An 8,194-nucleotide genomic window follows, 5' to 3' on the forward strand; every position below is an offset into this window, starting at 1 on the left:
GGGCTGGGCATTAGAGACGCCGTTGCAGGGTGAGACAGGCCGAGGAGGGGATGAGCACGTGTTGGTTGTGCAGATACTTGCTAGAGAAATTGCTCATTTCTGAGGCCAGGCTGGGCACCAGGGCTCAGCCAGGAGAGTGAGTCTTCGTGGTGCTTGGCTGCCCAGGGGCTCTGGCCCTCCTGGAAGCCGGGGGGTCATGGAGAAACCCCGTCTCCTACAGCATGTGTTCCAGGGGCAAGTCCTAGCGCATGCCGCGGAAAACCTGCGCCAAGGGGCCCTCTGGGGAGACAGTGTTCGGGGTTAGAACACAATCGCATTTCCCCCCCTTCTGGCTCCCAGCTTCAGCTACAGACCAGGAGCTTTGTCCTGGGGAGCAGAGAATGGGAGAGATGGGGCGGGGGTTCCCAGACGTGCCCAGACCCCTGCCCTTCCTGTTCTGTGCACACAGCCGCTGCCCTCCCCGGATGTGTGCAGTTCTTGAGGGTGTCAGTCAGGGGTCTCCGGAGAAGCAGAGCCGACAGGATGGGAATATACACATGTACACACTTCTCTATGTACATAATACGTAATATACGAGAGTAACAACACAGTATACGTGTAATATATGTAACTAGATCATATGAAACAATGTATATAATGTGTTAATGTATAATTAATGTGTAACGCAAAATATGTATTTTAAAATAGATGTATTTATTTATTTGTTTAGGAATTGGCTCACGAGATTACAGGAGCCGGCGAGTCCAAAATCTGCTGGTCGGGAACCCAGCGAGGATCGAGTCCAAAGAGGTTCTGCTGCAGCCTCCGCTCTGGCTCTGGGAAGGTCAGTCTTTTGTTCTATTTAGGCCTCCACGTGACTGGCGAGGCCCACCTACCTGGAGGAGGACCTTTTGCCTGTCAATGTCATCTCACTCAAAACAGCCCAAAGACAAACGCACAGCGACATTTGCCTGAGTATTGGGGCAACTTGGTGCAGGTGAATTGCATACAAGGTTAATTATCCCATGAGGAGCTCTAACAGGAAGCTTAGGGCACCAGCCTCGAGCATTAATGTCACCTGACACCCACATTCTTCTCTGGCTGAGCTCCAGCTGTGGGCATGGGGGGAGGGCCCATTGGGAGGATGCTGGGACTGTCTTTGCAGGTCCCCAGTGCCAAAGGTACCCCAGGGATGTCTCAGGGGGCGAAGGGGGAAAATTGACTTCTTCACCTTGTGGGTCTGCTGAGTTCCGGAAAAATTGAAATCCTAACGCAGGTGCCCACAGAAGGAAGTGATTCCAGTGACTCCCTGGTGTGAAGGCACCAGGACGGATGTCGCCCGAACCAGGGTCCTCCTGCGACCTAGGCTGCCTGTTGTGCCACTGATGTGGGCCCTGTGGAACTGGAGACACAGGTAGACTGTACCCAGGACATTTGTGCCTTGGAAGTTCTTGGCAGGGTCCGGACGGGGATGGCCCCGGTCAGTCGGGGGTGTGGACCCAAGGCCAATTCAGCAGGTGGCCTGATGCTGTTGGACACGTGTAGCGTGCAGATGGGCTGTGTCTCTCCACGTTGTCCCACTGGCTGCCTGGGGGCTTTGGACGGGTCCTCCCACCTTGACTTTACCTATCGCTGTAGGGGCTGAAACACACACAGGGTTCTTCAGCTGGGCTCGTCTTGATTAAAAAGTGTTTATTGCGCCTCTGTGATGGGTAAGGCAGTGTCCCTATTAGCTGAGCTATTTGCAGGTTCTTATATAATCACTCTAAGCGCAGACTGATTGTCAAGGAGAAAGAGGAACCTCCTTTGCCTATTCTGCTCCAAGGTGGTAGCTGGTAGACACAGGGCACTGGACGGTTTGAAGGAAGCTGCCGGCACCGCCCCGCCCCCCCCACCACCCTGCCCCCTCACCGCCCCGCCCCCACCACCGCCCCAGCGGGCTTCTTCCTTCAGGGGCCGGCAGGTGTTTGCCCCAAACCCCACCGGAACCTCTTCATCACTTTCCCTGGAAATGCGATGCCGTTGCCCCGTCAGGTCCGGGGGCAGATGTTCTATGGCTCCTGCTCCTGACGGCATTTCCCACACCGCCTGGCTTCTCCGGCGCACTAGCCAACGCTCTCCTGGTCAGGGGTCCTCACACGCACCAGGAAGCACGGGGGAAATGCTTTGGAAAGGAATGATGCGATTCTCCGCCAGAGGACATCCTGTGTGAGGCAAAAGCTTGTGTTTTTCCACAAGGTAAGAGGATTTAGTGGTTCACAAATAGCAATCTGTATCCATCTTGGAAATGAAAAGGCAGATGCTTCTTAAAAGCAGGGTCTCTGGGGCCAGACAGCTCGGAAAGTGAACACAGCTCCCGCCTTGCTGAGGTTTCTGACCCCGAGTAAGTCCTGCGAGGCCTTCTTGCCGGCGGAGGTCGACCCGCCGACTCTCAGCGCGCCGGAAGGTTGCAGCGAAGTCAGGCACGTGCAGCAGCTCAGGCTCTGGAAGGCTGGGCTGGAGCGGCTCGTGTAGACGCGTGTACAGCGCTATCTTCCGACCCCAGGGTTCTGGGCCAGTTTGAGCATCTGTAGGTATTGATCTGGCCCTGCTTTCCCGGGGCCGAGTGTGGGTGGTCCCAAGCCAACATGGAGGCTGTGGGCACAGACAGGCCTCCGGGGTCCTCTGGGCCAGCGACGACATCCTTCCTCTCTGAGCCACCAGAGCCAGGGCACAGCTGGACGTGTGCCCGGCAGGCCTGAGCAGGGCGCTCTTCCTGTGGAGCCCTTTGGGGGGCACCCAGCAGGTCTCTGGAGGAATCCGTTGTAAACCCCACACGGACAAGCCAGCGAGAGCCTACCCGAGGCTGCCCTGTTTTCTCAGGTTGGGTCTGACCATTTACAGCCTCTGTCCACCACCTCCCCCTCAGTGGGCTCCGTGAGGCTGGCTGGGGCCGACGGGTTCCAGATCCTGCTTGTGCTTGGGTCGTCCTGTGGGTCAGACCAGGTGAGAGACAGGGCTCAAAACTTACAGAACAGACGAAATATTGAGTTGAGTCTGGTGATTCCCATGGTTTGTTTCGTGGTTAAGTTTTGCAAGACTAAAACGGACATGTCCTTCAGCAGTGAGGTCTCTGCTACGTCCTCCATCAAAGGGAAAGGCTGCCGTGTGGGTCCTACGTGCAGGTGTCACAGGTTACGGGTGAGACGGTGAGAGCCAAGGGCTTCCAAACCAGAGGGGGACGTCGCTGAGGTTGGATCAGAAGCGAGTCTGTCCGCCTCGTCTCTGCCGGCTCTGCCTGGGGTTCCAGAGCCGAGGGGCTGTGCCAGCCTCCAAGCATGCTGGCCACAGGGGAGAAGGGGCTCAGAAAATGATACGGTCTATTGTGAGGAAGAGTTAATTCACGCCAGGACTTTTTCTGTTACAACTGGTTCTATTAAAGTAGAACTATATTAATTACTTGTAGAAATTAAAAAAAAAAAAAAAGAAAGAAAGAAAAAGAGAACGCAGAAACAATCGAAACCATTTAACCTGGCTTCGTTTGCGAGGTCTCTTTCCTTTTGCCAGGAGGGCAATCCTGGGGCACATTATAGCCCCAGGGGGGAACCACGATGCCTGTTCACTGTCTCATCCCCGGGGGGCACAGAGCAGGCCCCCACCCTGTGAATGAGTGAAAAAAACTGGCGGGTGAAATGGAGAACACTTCTGTCCCCTGTCTCTGTCCCTGTCCCGTTCCCCTGGGCCCGGTTCCTCCCGCTTCCTAGTCACAGGTTTTGTCTTCTTTGTTGCTTTGCCTGGAAACGTGAGTTAAAGCAGATGGTGCCAATCGTGGTAATTAAATTATCTGTAGCCTCGCAGTGATTGCACTGAGGAGGCAACAAGAAGATTCATTATGAGGAGCTAAAAGCCCTTTTCCACTTTGATGTGAACCTCTTCGTTGACATGAGAAATGTGATTGGGATTCGGATGTAGTTATTCACTGAGAATCTCCAATTTAAGAAAATGTTAAGTTAATTTGCAACTCTAATGTCAAAGATCCACAAGGAAAAAGGATGCTTTAAAAAATTCTGAAATAGCATTATTATTGAAAATAAAACTGTCCCTTTTTGCTTCGTATTGAGAAAAATTCTCCCATTTTACAAAATTAGTGAAGGCAGCGTAGTGACTTCCCAGAATCCGAGGACCGTGGGTCTGTTCTAATCATGCAATATTGATGAGACCATCTGGGATGACAAGGAAGACGACGTCTGTGCAGCGAGAGGGCGTCCGGGAGGCTCCATCCTCTCTGGGGAAAGGAAGGAGAATCGGCAGGACAGGCACGGAGTCGCGGTGACTGCCGGTGTGACTGGTCGCTTCTGGTGCCCGGAGGGCCTGACAGGGTGGCCGGGACCGTGAAGGGACCTTTCTTGGGAGAGTGGATGGCGCTTCGGACAATGAGACAGACGAACGCTTCCATCTGTGAAATGCTTTACTGAATACGGAGCGAATGACGCCCAAGACAGGCAAAGTGCATGAGCCGGCTCTGCGGCACCGAGCCCCCGTCCTGCTCCGTCATCCCACCGTCGGAGCCCGGACCCGTCTCACTGCCCTCTGTGGGTCTGCTAGCAGAGGGACTCACCTGACACGAGGGGGGGACAGTCAGGGCAGAGAAGAGGCCCCGCAGGAAGCAAGGAGAGACAGCGCGCTTCCTGCTGTCCTTGGAGGGGCTCAGGGAGCCCACTCGGAGCCGTCTGGGTGGGAGTCGGGCGGGGGGCGGGACGCAGATGGGGGGCTGGGGGACTGGGAGGGCAGGACGGGTGTCGGGCTGCCGGAAGGTTCGGTTTCCAGATGAACAGCGTCCATATTTTAGGACGATTTCTTGGGATATACTAATACTAAAAAAATAAAAAATAAAAAATAAAAAATACCCCTGCTTATTCTCTCAAATGAAAAAATAAAATCTTAAAAAAAAAAAAAAAAAAAGAAGGAACGCTAAAGTACAGAGAAGCTGAGGAACGGCCCAGAGCTGGCCAGCTGGGAGGTCGGTGAGGCCAGATTCAAGCCTGAGCCAGCTGTCCCCCGAGTCGACCCCCGACCCCCTGCTTGTTGCCTGACCGAACTGGGTCCCTGAAGACAGACAGTCCCTGGGGGCTCTTGGGAGCTTATAGGTGAGCAGGATAGACAGATCGTAGCAGGTGAGGGGTAGAGAGAAGGCTCTGGAACCCTGCAGGATTGGGGGGGGGTTGGGAAAGATGTTTTTATTGTGAGACTTGAAGGCTGGTTGGGAGGGGAGACAGGACCCGGACAGACGGACCTGGTAAGGAGACCCCTCCAGGATTAGGAGCAGCTACATAATTTCTGGGGTTCAGTACAAAATATAGAGGCAGAGTCCCTTTCACAACTTATTAGGAATTTAAAGATGGCGACAGGATAGCATGGCGCCAAGCCCAGAGCTGCGTCCTGTCCAGAGGTAAAGCACCGGGTTGGTGTAGGGAGACGAAGGAGGTCGTCGGCAGGCAGGGTGGTGACCCAAGCCAGGGAGGCCATGTGGAGGCGCCAGACTTTAGTCCAAGCGCCACTGGAATTTATGGGGCTTCCAGATGGGTGGGGATGTGATCAGACTGGCATTTTAAGGGAGTTCGCTGACCGCTGTGTGGAACACGGTTGGGTTGGCTGCTGGTGACTGTTGGACGGCTGTCACCGCTGTTTGGGGGAAGCGTGTCAATGGCTTGTCTGGGCGGGCTGGGGTCCACGGAACACAGGGAGTGGGCCATGTGGGAGTTCCTTGGGAGAGGACGTGTTGTCAGGAGCATGAGGGGAGGGAAACCATGCAGATTTCCAGGGCAGTGGCTTGTGCCAGAGAAATGATGGGGAGAGAGCTGGCTTCTCCCACGCGGACCTTCCTCTGGGCTCTACTCTCTCTGCTCAGGTCTGCCTTCCTTGGTTCAAGGCAATCTCTGCCTCTTCAGTCAGGATGTTCTGCCCAACACCTTGCTCCCTCTGTTTTTCTCGGTTCTGCCTGTTTATGTTTTGTGGGTTGGAGTCTGTAGGTAAGAAGGGAGGAGCGTGAGACTCAGGGACCAAGTCCATGCTGACCCTCCACCACCTTGGTGCCCGGCACGGTGCCAGTGGGACGCTTCCTCAAGCATAGCTTTTGCGAATCGGTGATGCACTCATGGAGAGGGCTGATGGTACGGCTGTGCTGTGTGGTGTCCCTGCGTGGGTGGCTGGTCTCTCCAGGAAGCTGGGGATTGAGTGAGGCTGGCTGGGATTTGTGCTGGGGCCCCGGTGGGAGAGGAATCAGAGAGCAATGGCTTGAATTGCAGCCGTGGGCTCAGACCTCGGTGACCTTGAATGTAGTGCAGGTCAGCCAACGCCCTGGAGACCTGAAGAGGCAATTTTGGGGGAAGAAGCCCATGACAGAGGTCAGAAAACCCAGAAACATAGGGCAACCTTCAAAAGGCCATGGGCTTCTTGGAGAGGAAAACACATGACAAGTCACTTATAGTCTTGACGGATGATTTCCCCCGGCTGAGTTGAAGTTCACAGGTTGTTACCTCCAGACAACAGGCGCGAACTGGCTGGCATTCAGACGAGTCAAAAGCCTTTTATGTTTTTTCCATTTTTTCTCATGTGTTCTCTGCCTTCTTTCCACGAGCTAATGCGGAGTGTCCACGTCCAGCCACTCTGTAACCTGCTCAGGTTCTGGATTTGAACTGGGGGCAGGCACCTGCCCCACACATGGTGATTTGGCTGTCTTCTCTAAAACTGTGGGAAAGAATTCAGTGGGGGAAGGAGTGAGGGAGCTTCCTGTGTCCCCGCAGAAGCCAGTGCTGCAGGGTCCACTGGCAGGAAGGGGATGGGGGTGTGCACAAGGCAGGACGCTCTGACCAGACCAAGGGGGAAAAGGGACAGCTTGAGAGTTAAATCTCCCCAGACTTTCATATACACAGGGAAAGAGCTTTGATTTTCAGAATTTCAGAACAGAAGAGAATGCACAAATCAAGAACATGCTGACACCATTTTTATGTTATTACATTGTTTTGGGGAGTTTTATGTTGGCCCTGAGTCTCATTATCTAATCATTGACGAATGCTGGGTCCACAGTGCTGGGTGTGATTAAATAGGACATTCATGCTCGTTTTGTGGGGTGAGGGGTGAGCTTGGACTTGAAGTTGTTTTATCTGGCGCCTTGTTCCAGTGTCTCAGAGGTTCCTGGGGGCAAAGGTGGAGATGTCGCTCGGCAGTCCTGGGTGGAAATGCGTGAGCCAGGTGAGAGACGGCGCACACCTCCGGTCGCCTCCTGGTGTGGACTGAATGTTTATGCCCTTTTCCCACCCCATCATATATCGAAGCCCTAACCCCAGTATTATGGAACGAGGAGGTGGGGCCTTTGGGAGACGATGAAGGGCACATGAGATCATGAGGATAGAGCCTGCATGACAGGATTAGTGCCCTTGAAAGAAGAGAAATACCAGAGATTGCTGTCTTTGCCATGTGAGGTCACAGTGGGCAGGGGCCCTCACCCAGAGCAGAATCTTCTGGACCTTGATCTTGAACTTCTCAGTCCCCTGAGCTGTGAGAAATTAGTGTCCGTCACTGTAGCCACCCAGTCGATGGCACTTCGTTATGGTAGCCCAGGCTGACTAAGACACCTTCTCCCCCGAGACAGCTACTACCCAGAGGACGACAGTCTAGGGAGCGAAGCCAGCAGATCAGAAGAAGGAGAGCCCAGGCTTCTGAGGTGGCTCATTGGTGTTTCTTGTTTGAGAGCGCATCTCTGACACGGTTGTCTGATGGAGAGATTGGAGAGCTAACCTATGGCTTCCACCTCCCCTGGCTGTCTCATGCCTCCCTTGTGGCTGGGGATTATGCCGTGAGTGTTCGAAGGTCCTCACCTGCAAACCTCTTCCATTCAATCCCGCCTTGTGTGTCTCTCGAGTTCCTTCCATGCATCCCTGACCCCTGATAGCAACGCACGCTGGTGTCAGCCGTTCCTCCTCATGAGGGAACAGGCACACGGCTGTCAAAGGGCAGACGTCATCCGGCTCTGAACCCCCCACTTGGCAGTGGGCACCGTTCCCCTGAGCAGTCCACAGATGGATGCTTTTGTCTCCACGACTCCGACTCAGTCCCGAGGACGGATGCAACTCGGGCCGTCTTGGGGGCACTGTGGGAACAGGGCTGAGTGAAGCAGGGCTCGTGGAGCTGGAACTGGCGAATGAACAAGAAAAGTGGACAGTCCCTGACCTCTGAC

The 8,194-nt window shown here is 54.4% G+C and overlaps 1 long non-coding RNA gene across 1 annotated transcript in view; it reads left to right on the forward strand.

The window, feature by feature from the left end:
- The window catches only part of LOC309859188, a 366,769-nt gene that overhangs the window by 337,525 nt on the left and 21,050 nt on the right, over positions 1 to 8,194 (forward strand). The window contains exon 3 of the long non-coding RNA XR_014308589.1: positions 710 to 823. This is a non-coding gene — a long non-coding RNA (uncharacterized lncRNA). The remainder of the gene's footprint in view (positions 1 to 709; positions 824 to 8,194) is intronic.

This window comes from Mustela nivalis, assembly GCF_964662115.1.
Source record: "Mustela nivalis genome assembly, chromosome: 2".
Lineage (NCBI taxonomy): Eukaryota > Metazoa > Chordata > Mammalia > Carnivora > Mustelidae > Mustela > Mustela nivalis.